Source organism: Aedes aegypti, chromosome 1 (assembly GCF_002204515.2).
Source record: "Aedes aegypti strain LVP_AGWG chromosome 1, AaegL5.0 Primary Assembly, whole genome shotgun sequence".
Lineage (NCBI taxonomy): Eukaryota > Metazoa > Arthropoda > Insecta > Diptera > Culicidae > Aedes > Aedes aegypti.
Genome location: NC_035107.1, coordinates 228184892 through 228199243, shown reverse-complemented (window position 1 = coordinate 228199243; position 14352 = coordinate 228184892). Strand labels below are relative to the sequence as shown.

General features: G+C 37.7%; 1 protein-coding gene across 9 annotated transcripts in view; it reads right to left on the bottom strand.

Annotated features, from left to right (window-relative positions):
- The window catches only part of LOC5580170 (band 4.1-like protein 4), a 623318-nt gene that overhangs the window by 183495 nt on the left and 425471 nt on the right, over window positions 1-14352 (bottom strand). The window lies entirely within an intron of this gene.

Here is a 14352-nt window from a genome sequence, read left to right as displayed (position 1 = left end):
TACACATCACCGTTCGCGGTACTCAATGATGTGTTGCAACAATAAACCAACTCGCGCGGTTTGCTCAGATCCTCTCCATTCCAGGGAACTAGCTAGATTCTGTTCCGAGAACCGCCGGGAATGGTTCTCGTTCAGTTGCAACATTGTTGTTTACCTAGTTAGTTGGTCGGAATTTTCGTGTTTGGTATGTAGGGAAGCATCCGCAGCACACGCGCCGACCACCACCATTGCTAGATTGAGGGTCTTGGAAATTGTGAAGTACTGCTCTCCGGAGCATGGACGATGGATTATGAAGATGCTGGATACTGAGGACGAGAATGGTTCGATGCGTTTGTAAGACATTTTGTTCACTATTTGGGTCTGATACAATATGTGTGTGATACATGTTTTTTAGAAATCCACTGGTCGAGTTAGATGCTTGTTCTTAAGACAAAGTTTTTGTTTTCTGTTCAAAGGTGTTTGTTATCTTCGAATTTCGAGAGCATTGCCAACATCCAAATTCGTCTACAAAAAATATTAACGTCAAGATCACTATCGACGAACGTTTCATATGTATTCCAGTCAGCTTTTAAATAATTGAAAGTGAAGCTGATAGAATTGACTATAGCTTTATGGAAAATTTGAAATGTAAAAGGGCATAATCAAAATCGAGCGGCTATTTAAAATAAAATGAAAAATGTACCTTTGTAAATACATTGTTCCTTTTATCGTTACTTTTTACAATTTCTCGGAAAGATGTTACCTCACGATAAACTCAGACGCATCCAACCTGACCACAGCATAACCGCAATGGACTTCCCTAAGGCCGCACCTCACCTCTAATGTCCCTAAAGTCAATACCAACGGCCTCCAGGTACGATTCTCCTTCAACCCTCCTCGATCCAGATTTAGTTTAAAGTATTCAAGAATTCCACCCGTTTTCCGACCAGTAGTGGTCTCGGTGGTCATCTGCACTCACCGTCTTCGGACCCAGCTCAGTTGGAATATCTCCGTCTGGGTAAGCCAATGAATAAACGGTTAAATTAAGCTCAAAGCGTTCCTCCACGGGCACCAAAGCCTCGTGGCAAGTCCTTTTTTGGCAAACGCAAAACAGATTGTTGTCTATGATTCGTTGTCGTCGTCGTCGTCTTGGTCCATGGAATTCATTTCCACCAGCGGACCATTGTGGACAATGTTGTCGTTCAGCCTAGTAGTGCTGTATGTCTTCGTTCTCTTCCTGGCATTACGTCCCTACTGGGATAGAGTCTGCTTCTCTGCTAAGTTCTAAGAGCACTAAGGCAGCTTTCGTTACAAATTTTGCCAATTTGCATTCGTATATCAGATGACAAATACGATTATACTCTATGCCCAGATAAGTCAAAAAAATCTATAACTAACAGATCCTAGATTGACCGGGAATCGAACCCAGACACGTTCAGCAGGGTTTTGCTTTGTAGCCGCAGACTCTAACCACTGACTAAGGAAGTCCCGCAGTGGCGATGCTGCAATAAAAGGCTTCAAAAGATTTCCCCCGTTTCCATCTTGAATTCCGTTGAAGCGAAGAAAGATGGTTACACCGCTTGTTTACAATGTTTTCGACACAAAGGAACAACCAACGACGAAGATGGTCTCCGGGGACGGTGTGTGCTTGTGTGGATTAAAATATAGTGCGATTCAGGAATAATTTATGCATGGTTGGGCCACCTAAAAGGACAACGGAATGCGCATTGCTGTGAAGCAAACTTGTAGATGGTAACGTCTATGATGGGATGAATACGTGCACTTGCTGTAAGTAACGATTGGCTGCTGAGAATCTACTCTAGAACCATAGTTTTGAAGTTTGATGTGTGAAAGATATAACTGCTGTGTCCATATGTCGCTAATAAAAGACATATCTTCAAAAATACCACAATTTACTATAAATCTTCTGAGGTTATTGTACAGCAAGTAGACATGGTGTTTTGTATTCGTAAACACTCCCATCCCTTTGCCATAATGCTGTCAGTACAAGCTGTAGATGAATGCGCATATCACAGTGCTACAGATGGCAAAGGCTATAAATCTTCAAATGCGGTTTTGTAAGTGCTCAGTGGGACACTTGTTTGCTTATTTATTACCAGCGGAAAGCACTGATTCATAATAGTAATTCGTAACTGAAGTTTATATAGCGCCATCAAATTCCAACTTAGCTGAAACTAGACTCATATTCTAATGATGATGACAGAATGGTATACTTACTATGTTTCAAATATGCAAATGTTGTTAACGAAAACGTACCTGTAAAGAGAATCAAAATAAAGGAAAAGATTAGATGAGAAAATGAAAACTATTTAAATAACACTTCAACCTCTTCTACGGTCGTTCGTTTTAGGACAATTCTATCATAACCATATTGTTTTCATTAGATCCTTCTTTGATGATTCAATATAGTCAAATTAGCACCGAATATTGCAAATATGTAATTGATTGAATATTTCTATATCTTTGAATCCACATATATATTATAAAATTAGATTCTATCACATTTCCCAGAAAACCATTTGCCCGAATTGTAAACACCCCAATAGATCATTTGCTCAAAAGACCATTCGATCAACATGACCTTTTCTCAGAAAAGTTCCACGACACAGCTTGAAATTAAGTTTTCAGAATTTATAATGATAAGAATATTAGAAGTTCAAATGCTAATAACCAAATTAACACTATTACAGTCAACTTTCAATAACTTGATATTGAAGCGACCATCGGTGCAAATGCAATCCAAGGGACCATTCGAGGTAGCCATGAAAACTAGCTTTAACTATGGTTCTTTAACTCGATATCGCGATATGAAATATCGAGTAAGGGAGAGTTGACTGTCGAAGAGAACTATGAGAACTACGTACTGAAGCTAAAAGAACAAAGCGTTATCAGATCAACTCGTGATGCAGTCTAGTGAATCGGGAGACGTAAGTTTGATTCTCATTCTCATCGTGTAACTTTTTCGCATATGTAATGTAACTACCGAAAGTTGTTATTTTTTCCCCCTAAGCTGCAAATACGATATATAAAAAGCACCAATACTTATCCAGACATATTAGCGAGAAAGAAAATCGAAGAAAAATCGATCTCTGAAGTTAAGCCGTTATGATACTACACGCAAGAAATAACTTATTCCTTTTTCAAATCAATGAATCTGAACCACCAATTTCAATCATGACTGATTTCCGGATAACAATTTGAAATTTGGAACTTCTTTTATTGCAGTGTTGCCAATCATTAAAGTTTTGTATATTAGAAGCAAAATAAAATACAACGCATAATTGAAGGTAGTTTTTGTCAGTGCTCACCGTTTATGACCGTTTGTGACAGCATTGCTGTTCTGTCAAACACACAAGGCTACGGTGGCGTTATCTATGGTTTCCATAGCGGCCGTTTTGGTTCTATTCATGATCCATATGGTTTTGTATTTTTTTGATTTGCATATTGCTTTGATATGAATTTGTGACAAGGAATTTATAATTCAGCAGTGTTGCCTTTTGAACAAATAATTATTTTTGTTTCAATGCACTGTCTATACCCAACAGCATTCTTGTATTGAAATTTGATGAAAATTAAACCAGAATTCAGAATTATATACAGTCGACTTTATATAACACGATATTGCTAAAAATAATCTCCAAAATAAAAAAATCGTTTGATCCCGTTTTGGGGTGAAATTGATCACTTGTGAATGAGATTATTGTTAGTTTTGAAATCAACTCGACATACTTAATTTGGGCCTCCTGAATCCGAATATGCTTGCCAAATTCTTAACAAGACAATATTTATGGAAATAATCCATAATTAAATTTCAAGAAAATCATGGAAAACGCCTAAATGTAGGCAATTTCCAAAGGATTTTCCTAACATGCAGTAGAAATTAAATTATTTCAACAAAACGAGCAAATTTGTAAGAGTTTTGATGGTGAAATCTGTTTTGGAAATATATTTTAAACATCCTCACAAAATTTCAGGCTTACACCATTTTCGAATCCTTCTTTAGAACTAGAAGTTTATGGGTGTCTAGCAATATCACACCAAACAAGATTTTGGAATTTTACGTTATTCTCATGGAAATAAACATTCTTTAACACATAAAACTTCACTACACATAACTCCACAATATTCAAGACAGACACCGTTCTAAAGTAAACGATTGCATTGATTTTGGTGCACTATTAGTAAAAAATACAATCGCATGACACCGTGATCAATTTCAACCTACTGATCAATTTAACCCGAATTTACGGTACGTCATTCGACCAAACGTCATTCGACTAAATGTGATTCAACCAAACGTCAAAGATTCCAACAGAAGTGATGTGGCTTCGACAGTGGCAAACCACGCGACGACTAGAAAGGTTAATAAAGTTTCGACCTAAATCCAACACATTGAGACTCAGTTAGAATGTAACCAATTCCCTACGTCTTCACCGTCCTATTGTGCTGATGAGCTGCTATGACATAAAAACATTAAAGATTAGTTTTTGTCATTGATACCGTCTTCCAAAGCGCTCACCGTGGCGAGAGAGTCCGCTTCCTCATTACCCAGATTCAAAAAGTGTGAAGGGACCCAAACCAACTCAGAGTAGATCGAATTTTGTGCTAGAATACGAGGAATATTTGACTTGTCCCATTGAAAAAATTACCTCTTTTAAGATGAGGCTATTCGTAAAAATGAAGTATTGATCAAAGAAATGAGAGGCTATCGCCTCTAATGCGTACTGCAACGTACATCTTTGGATCATTAATCCTAAGAATGTAATTTTTATATTAGGTTTTAATCAAGACGTTTTAAGAAGCGTCGATGGACGTGTGAGTGTATCACCCGCTCAATGCTCTTGTCTTTCATGCTTCAATTCCAGTTTGCGACTATATTATTCTTGAAAAATATTTTTCATATGATTTCTTATGAAATGTTGTCATAAGAATATCATCTGTAAAATAAGGAGACGGGCATGGTATAAAAGTAAGAACTCACGCCTTTCACGTCAAGGACCTGGGATCGAATCCCCTCCCCGAGATAGTCACTTATGACGTAAAGGTTATAGTATCGGCTTCCTTCGGAAGGGAAGTACATATCTCGATAGTGAAGATAAAAAAATCCATAAGATAATACTTTTTCTATACCAAAAGTTTATAGTTTAATCTTATCTTATCTCTCAGAAAGTAGTTTCAAAAGTTGATAAATGAGTTCAATGAAAAATTGTTTCTGGGAAAATATATACCTGTGGAAGATCTCTCAAAAATACTTCTGAAAAAGTTATAATTCCTGGCATTGCCAACTAATCCTTGCTATACTAAAAAAAAAATCAACATAACTGTTAAAATGTATTTTTTATTATCCCGAACCTATTGTTGGAACTCCTAGTTGTGATGGCACTTATAAATCCTACTTTGAAATTAGTTTTCCGATTGTAAATAAATGTCATGGAAAATTTGAACATTTTCAAACCCCTCTTTTAAGAGCTTGTTTGCAAAATGGTAGAGAATGATAATTGTAAACATAATAAACAATAACTTTATTATTTTTCAACACAAATAAAGTAGAACGACATGCACTTAACAAAGGACATGGGTATACATAAAAGATCGAAGAAAACTGGTTGCAGTTGTTCATTCCAAAAAGAAAAAAAAACCTCGGATCTTGCAAGAACTTTGTTGTATATTTTTAATTTTTTGTAACAAAACCGGACCCAACCACCCTATTAGCATAACGCACTCAATGGAAAACATCTTACAAATATTTACTTTACAGAACGCGTGTTTAGAATTGATTAAACGTTATAAAATGCAACAAAAAAATTGGATGTCCATAAAAAATGGGTATGGGTTTGAGGTAAAATGTCCACAACATCCAAGTACATAAAATCGAGATCTCATATAATCGAGGGTCCACTAAATTGAGATATAGCTGTACATAGTCTGGAACCTAAACAGACGGTATAGTAACGAAATCATCTTTAGAGTTATGTGATGCTTGCTCTTGCAAAAGAGATGGCGTGCATAAAAAAGGTACACAATGCGAGGAAACAGATTTTACTAAAAAATAATTTGTACCCGACTAGAGGCTTGTAACAAAAATATAATAAAATTTTATCAGTATATGATATGCATATCATATTATGATATAATTTTGTTAGGCTCCGTTATCCATAGAACGTAATAAAACAGAAATATAACATATTGTGTTTTATTTGCCTATAAGATATGTTTTTGTTCATTTTTAACAACTTTATAACAAAATAAATAGATAGTTACGCATTTCAATAATATACAATATTATCGTATATCGAACAGTATTATAATTTTGATACTTTGTATCAAACATTATAACTTGGTTTGATATGTTTTTGATAGAAATAACCTTCCGTCAGTCGCTCAAAAAAAAGTTACACCATCGGTCGCATCGTGTACTGAGTACACGCGGAGCAATTTTGCTTGTCAATCTAAAGCTAGGCAAGATAGAGTATTGATGTCTTCGGCAAATTTCTTCAGTTCAACGGTACCAATTGGTCAGTGGACAAATGAAACTTTGGAAACATCCTCAACTTCCAGTGGCCATCGGATTGTCCCCCGGGGGAACCGATGAAGGGGACATTTTGCAATGCAACTTCTCGAACACAAATATCTCAGGATCTAGATTGTTTAGCACGATGGTGTCTTCGGCAAAGTTGTTCAGTAGGTCAAGGACTAACATGTGATAGGCTGCTTGTTTCGGAATTCTGCCACCAGTTGGCGCTAGTGAGCATATAATTTTTCAAACACAGATATCTCAGGATCCCGACTACCTAGAAAGATGCGGTCTTCGACAAAGTTGTTTAGTAGGTCATGCACTAACACATTATACAGTGAGAGGCAAAATAAAGTGCCCACCTTACCAGTTTTCGAATTTCTCTCATTGATTTGGTTCAAATTAAAGTTAACACACCTAAATCTTTTGTGATATTTTATTTTTGATGTTCTTTTAAAGTTGCACTTACGAAATTTTGATTAAAAAAAGAATTTTACTTAAAGAAAAAGAAAATCAATTTGTATTGAAAAAAAAGTAGTGACAAAAATAAGTGCCCACTTCCTTCTTGGCCCCAGAAAAGATGATTTAAGAAAAATAAAAAGCAATTTAATAGTTAATGTGTCCTCCTTTGGCCTTAAGGACTTGCTGGAGGCTCTTCGGCATGCTTTTCACCAGGTTTTGTAGGTGTTGTGGATCTAGTTCTTCCCAGGCGCGCTCCAAGGCTTCAAAATAATTATTTTTGTTGGTAACACCAGTTTTTTCAACCCTAGCATCGAGAATCGCCCACAAATTCTCGATGGGGTTGATGTCTGGGCTTTGTGGAGGCCATTCCAGCGGTTTAATCCGACAAGACCGGAAGAAAGACTTGGTCTTCTTTCCAGTATGCTTCGGGTCGTTGTTCTAGAGAAATATGAATTTCTCTTCAAGGCCCGTCTGGATCAGCGAAACCTCCAGATTTTCCAGCAAGATGTTAATGTAGGAATCTGCCGTCATTATTCCGTCGATTTTCACGACGCTTCCTACTCCACTCCATGAAAAACACCCCCAGACCATCACATTTCATCACATCACACTTCCATGCGTCACCGTTCCTTGGATGTGGCGCTCCTGAAGCTCGAGCTGTCTAACCGAGAGCGGCGGGCTCGTGTGTGATGCAGAGCACCACATCCAAGGAACGGTGAAGCATGGAGGAGGAAATGTGATGGTCTGGGGGTGTTTTTCATGGAGTGGAGTAGAAAACCTCGTGAAAATCGACGGAATAATGATGGCAGATTCCTACATTAACATCTTGCTGGAAAATCTGGAGGTTTCGCTGATCCAGACGGGCCTTGAAGAGAAATTCATATTTCTCTAGAACAACGACCCGAAGCATACTGGAAAGAAGACCAAGTCTTTTTTCCGGTCTTGTCGGATTAAACCGCTGGAATGGCCTCCACAAAGCCCAGACCTCAACCCCATCGAGAATTTGTGGGCGATTCTCGATGCCAGGGTTGAAAAAACTGGTGTTACCAACAAAAATAATTATTTTGAAGCCTTGGAGCGCGCCTGGGAAGAACTAGATCCACAACACCTACAAAACCTGGTGAAAAGCATGCCGAAGAGCCTCCAGCAAGTCCTTAAGGCCAAAGGAGGACACATTAACTATTAAATTGCTTTTTATTTTTCTTAAATCATCTTTTCTGGGGCCAAGAAGGAAGTGGGCACTTATTTTTGTCACTACTTTTTTTTCAATACAAATTGATTTTCTTTTTCTTTAAGTAAAATTCTTTTTTTAATCAAAATTTCGTAAGTGCAACTTTAAAAGAACATCAAAAATAAAATATCACAAAAGATTTAGGTGTGTTAACTTTAATTTGAACCAAATCAATGAGAGAAATTCGAAAACTGGTAAGGTGGGCACTTTATTTTGCCTCTCACTGTAGGCCATCTAACTTGAAATTCTGCTATCAGATGGCGCTAGTGAGTATACAATATTTCAATCACGAATATCTCAGGATCCCGATTTTTTAGAAAGATGGTGTTTTCGGCAAAGTTGTTCAGTAGTTCAAGGACTAATATGTGATGATCTATTAAAATCGGAAATCTTTCACCAGATGGCACTAGTGAGCATGACATTTTTCGAACAAAGATACCACAGGATCCCGATTATCTTCGTACCGTTATGTTGACGTCTTCGACAAAAGTGTTGAGTAGGTCAAGGTCTAGCATGTGATAGGCCACCCAACTAGAAATTCTACTACCAGATGGCGCAAGTGAGCATGCAGTATATTGATCGCGCCTATCTTAGGATAGCGATATTATAGCAAGATGGTGTCTTCGGCAAAGCTGTTTAGTAGATCAAGGACTAAACATATGATGTGCCGTTTGATTACAGTATGGCCCATAAAAAATGCGAAAGTTGTTCGAACGTGAATATAGCATCCATAAGCGTAATTTTCATTGTTTTTGATAGTGAATGTAATTTCTGATTATTGTAGTATATTCTGACACAACTTCGCTATCCAGGACAATTTTTGTCATATTTTTCTAACTGTCCTGAATAATGTAAGAAAGCAAATAAGTTCGAAGGTTTTGTCCGCCCAAAGCTAGAAACAGCGTCTGATTGTCATATACTCTTGTGATAAACTTTCCACCTGTGCCAAATGTTGAATAAAAAATAAATACGGAGGCTTATAAAAGATTTTTGAGGATGAAATTTGTTCCTTCGGTTAGAGACAACTTATATCAATACTAACTCATAGGTTATGAGCAAAACGGAGCCGCTTATCACACTTATATGAAGGTTCAATCAAAGCTCTCCAAAATGAGCCGTTTCTTCGAAAATATGTTTGTGTCTCCAACTACCCAGGTATGAATCAATTCTATCATTTGATATGGGCGTATGCTGGAGACAAGGCCTGCGAAGAATCCGTCGCCATCGTTGGTGTTTTAGATGCTTTCATTGCTCAGATATTGAACTCGACGTCCGCATGATAAAATTTGAAGGTATGCTTTCAATTCCTCTCTGGTAAGGTGAAAGTAACTAATAAGAATCAATTCCAAAGCGAAAAACTGAGTCTAAATAGATTAAACAATACAAGTAATGAATAATATTTATGTTTCATTCACATTTTCTATGTAAAAACTACCATAAAACATGATATGACGATTTTCGCATTTTTTTATGGGCCATACTGTAGGAATTCTTCCACAAAACGGTGCTAGTGATCTTGGAATTTTTCAAACGTAGATATCTTTGGATCCTGATTCCTAAATAAATGTTCTGAGATATCCTCATTACTAAGAAATATTACATCTTCGGCAAAGTTGTTCATTAGTTGAAAGCCTAAATGCGAAGGACCTCAAGTTTTTAAATTCATCCAACAGGTGGCGCTAGTGAGCATGCAGATTTATGATTGCAAATATCCGAAGATCCCGATTACATCGAGAGATGAAGTTTTCAGCTAAATGGTTCAGTAAATCAAGTACAAACTTGTGGTGGGCCACATTTGGTTCGGAATTCTTAGATGGTGCTACTGAGTACGCTATATTTACAGCCTAAATGTCTAAGATCGTGAATACATAATCATGAAAATGATATCTTCAGTTGTTTATTCCTGAGACGAGACTCACGGAGACGGTCTTCTTTTTCTGCGATTGCTGAGTTTTTTTTTCTTATTCCACTTAGTGTTTACATCAAGCTCTCACATGACCATCTCAGCCATAAACTATTGCGTTTGCATCACACCGAAGCATAAACGGGATTTTTAGTGAAATTTCATGCCAGCAAACTTAGCAGACATTATACAAAAATCAGTCTTGTGATTTATCAGCATCTTTGGAAAAACTGCTCCGCTGACTGAGGTTTTTCATAATAGTTAAAAAAAAAAAAGTATTCAATTTTCGCTTTTTCAGCCATGAAAACGACTGGCTGCATTTGACGTTTCGTGACAGCGGAATCTGGGCTGCACATTTTTTTTACTTAACTCGTTTATTTGGAAGGCTCAGGTGCCGTAGGGCAAAAATCTGGGCTGCATATGACGTTGATATTTTTCCTCTACGCGAGTCTCTATCATGTTTATTCTATTCAAGGCTAAGGTATGTTGTAATAATCCGTTTGTTTCGAAATTATCCCACCAAACGGCGCTATACAGCATGAACATTCCATAAGTAAATACTTCAGAATCTTAACTACAGTCAAACTTCCAGTCGATATTTAAGGGATCATCGACTTTGGAAAGCTGATTGAAGGGAGCATCATAGTAACCATGATTTTTGCTTTTGTTTCAAGTATGGTTTCATGAGTCGATATCGAGCTATGGAACATCGATTCATGGAGGTGTGACTGTATTTAGAAATCTGGCGTCTTCTGTTCACTTCACGAACTGTGTTGGATTTTTCTCGAAACAAACAGCTTCCTGGCTCCTTTTACAAAAAACCCTAAGAAATCTTGGCTGAACTGTGTTTGGTTAGAAATTATATTTATTTTCATTTCTATATCAGGTCCACCAGTATAATTTTTTTTCTATAAAATTCGTTCTCATATTCATTTTTGACATCGTTTTTTCAATAGAATTGCTTTCCGAGTACACGACACTGAAGACGGTCTTACAATTGAGATCAAAATACGCGTATCTGTCAAATCTGTCATCTTTCATTCATCTTAAGGTATTTTACTATACTCCCAGGTCCTTGGCGTGAGAGGCGTGTGTTCTAACCAGTACACCAGGTCCGTCCCCCACTTCATCAAAGACATCATCTTTCTAATCTTTTGTTTCCCTTATCAGGATCCTGAAATATATGCTTTTGAAAAAATACATAAACCGTGTTGTGTTAGAATTTCTAATCAAACGGCACAGCACATGTTTAGTCCTTGATCTACTAAACAGCTTTGCTGAAGACACCATCATGCTATAATATCGCTTTCCTGAGATTGCCGCGATCAAAATACAGCATACTCACTAGCGCCATCTGGTAGTAGAATTTCAAGTTAGGTGGCCTATCACATGATTTATCACCTACTTAACACTGCCAAGAGATCGTGTAATCAAAGCGACCAGAAACCCGATTCTTAGTGGAAGGTGCACTATACACGATCGAAAAAAAGATGTACTTAATTTGTAAGACGCTGTTGATATGTGAAATGAACAAATACAATTTACGACACGAATGCACTCTTTGAGTGTAAAGTGTCTTTAATAAACAAAAAAAAAACACTTTTGTTGAAGACGTCAACTTTCTAGATAATCGGGATCCTGAGATATATGTGTTCGAAAAATGCTCACTAGCGCCATCTGGTGAAAGAATTCCGAATTAAATAAATCATTACATATTAGTCCTTGAACTACTGAACAACTTTGCCGAAAACACCATCTTTCTAAAAAATCGGGATCCTGAGATATTCGTGATTGAAATATTGTATACTCACTAGCGCCATCTGATAGCAGAATTTCTAGTTAGATGGCCTATAATGTGTTAGTGCATGACCTACTAAACAACTTTGTCGAAGACCGCATCTTTCTAGGTAGTCGGGATCCTGAGATATCTGTGTTTGAAAAATTATATGCTCACTAGCGCCAACTGGTGGCAGAATTCCGAAACAAGCGGCCTATCACATGTTAGTCCTTGACCTACTGAACAACTTTGCCGAAGACACCATCGTGCTAAACAATCTAGATCCTGAGATATTTGTGTTCGAGAAGTTGCATTGCAAAATGTCCCCTTCATCGGTTCCCCCGGGGGACAATCCGATGGCCACTGGAAGTTGAGGATGTTTCCAAAGTTTCATTTGTCCACTGACCAATTGGTACCGTTGAACTGAAGAAATTTGCCGAAGACATCAATACTCTATCTTGCCTAGCTTTAGATTGACAAGCAAAATTGCTCCGCGTGTACTCAGTACACGATGCGACCACTCGTGTGACGGGCCCGGTAAAAAAAAAGTTACACGAGCGGTCGCACTGGTGTACTGAGTACACGCGTAAAAACTTAGGTTAAAAACACGATGTTTTCGAATACTTTTCGTTGATTTTTTCGAAAAATTTCTTCTGTACAAGCAAGGAGAAGAGTAGATCTTGGAATAGGACCAACACCCGGATCAATTTGAAGAGATTTTCAACGTGTTTTTCGGCTTTTCGCAAAGTGCGTGTACTCAGTACACTAGGGCGACCGACGGTGGGTTAAAACACATTTTGTTATGTTTATGTTACTATTCATACACTTTTTGTTATAATTTTAGTTATTTTAACAACATCCTGCATCAACTTTGTAACAACTTATGTTCGAAAAGAACTTATAACATAATAACATATGCTGATATAATTTTGTTATGTACCCTTAGTCGGGTACCTTATGCGACTTTTTATATTATATCAAAGTTGCTAAAGATGGAGGAATTTGTCGAGGATTTCTATGGCAAATCTATTCGGATAAGGAAAGGTAACTTTGCCAGATTCTAAATGCTATGGTGAGGAGGAGATCCTCGCCAAATCTTAATCAAATTCAGGATTTTAAAGGAAATCCTAGCCGGGTTCTGTAGATGATCTTGGGTGGGTTTTTGAAAAGATTCTATCTAGAGAAAATTGTAATCAAAACCAGGAAGAAATCCTGAAGGGTTTCTAAACTCAACTGGTAATCATTTCTAAAAAAAAGGCAACATCAAACAAAAGGTGCTAATTTCGTATAAGTCATTGAGAAACCTTACCCTAATTACCCATTTGTACTCAACCAATTTGGTCGAACCACGCTATTGAGCTGTGGCTGTTGAAGTTCAACCACTGGAACCGAAACGCGCTCTAGCGAAAGTCATGTCCAAACCAATGGACAAAAGCAATTACTCCAATTTGCTATTATAAGTCAAATTGATTAGCGTAATAAGATAATAAAGCTCAAAACCGATTGGCGGTTAGGTGCTGTTGCGGCTGCCGGCTTTTCACAAGGGTTTAGTTACGATTCAACGATCCGGCGAAGAAAAGGAATGGTCGGTCGCACTACGTTTAAGGCCTGAACAACTCTTCGCCCTCCCCCCTCCATGATCCTTCCCCACAACCTGCTCTGCACTTCAATTGTGCATACGTGAGTGACTCCCAATAATATGAATTGAACGCGCGAACACGAGCCGTCTCCTCATTTGCGGCGGCCAGACACGATTTATTAGCGGAAAACAATATAAAAGTAAATAAAGCAAAAATTACCAGGTTCACTTTTATTTATAAACACACATTCACACACACTCGGGGAGCCGGCGTGCGAATAGAAAACAATAAATCACGATTTTTCCGCTGCCATATTTTGCCCCTTTCGGAGGGTGTTCTTTTGTTCGAGTTCAAATTGCTCGCTCATAGACTCCTACGGCCGTCGCGCCGCCGGAGGAGATTCGCGAGAGAGTCAGGCTCTGCACAATGGGATCATTTCAGGAAAAGACGATCAAATTGACTAAGAGGTCTTAGAATGTCATTTTAGCGCGTCGGTGTCTTGAGAAAATATGTTCAACATGTTCTATTAGATCCTGGTACAAAATAAATTGCGCAACTGATTTTAATGGTACAAGAGAGCCCTGAACTAAAATTGTGCGTGCCTCCAAACTGCATAGCAAGATTTCGAGTTTTTTTTGCATTTGGATAACAATAATTAGATTTACATTTTTAATCCAAATACCAACGTAACAATAAGCACTAATAATAAGCCCTCATCCAGCATCATAGATCCATACATGCATTATAACAGCACTACAAGTGCTTACATGCCAAATAACAGCACTTCAACTGCATGGATACCCTATTACTGCATCATTAATGCTTCTAAGCCTGATGCATTAAATAAGCACTATATTGGCTCTATATTCGCATATAGGGCATGTT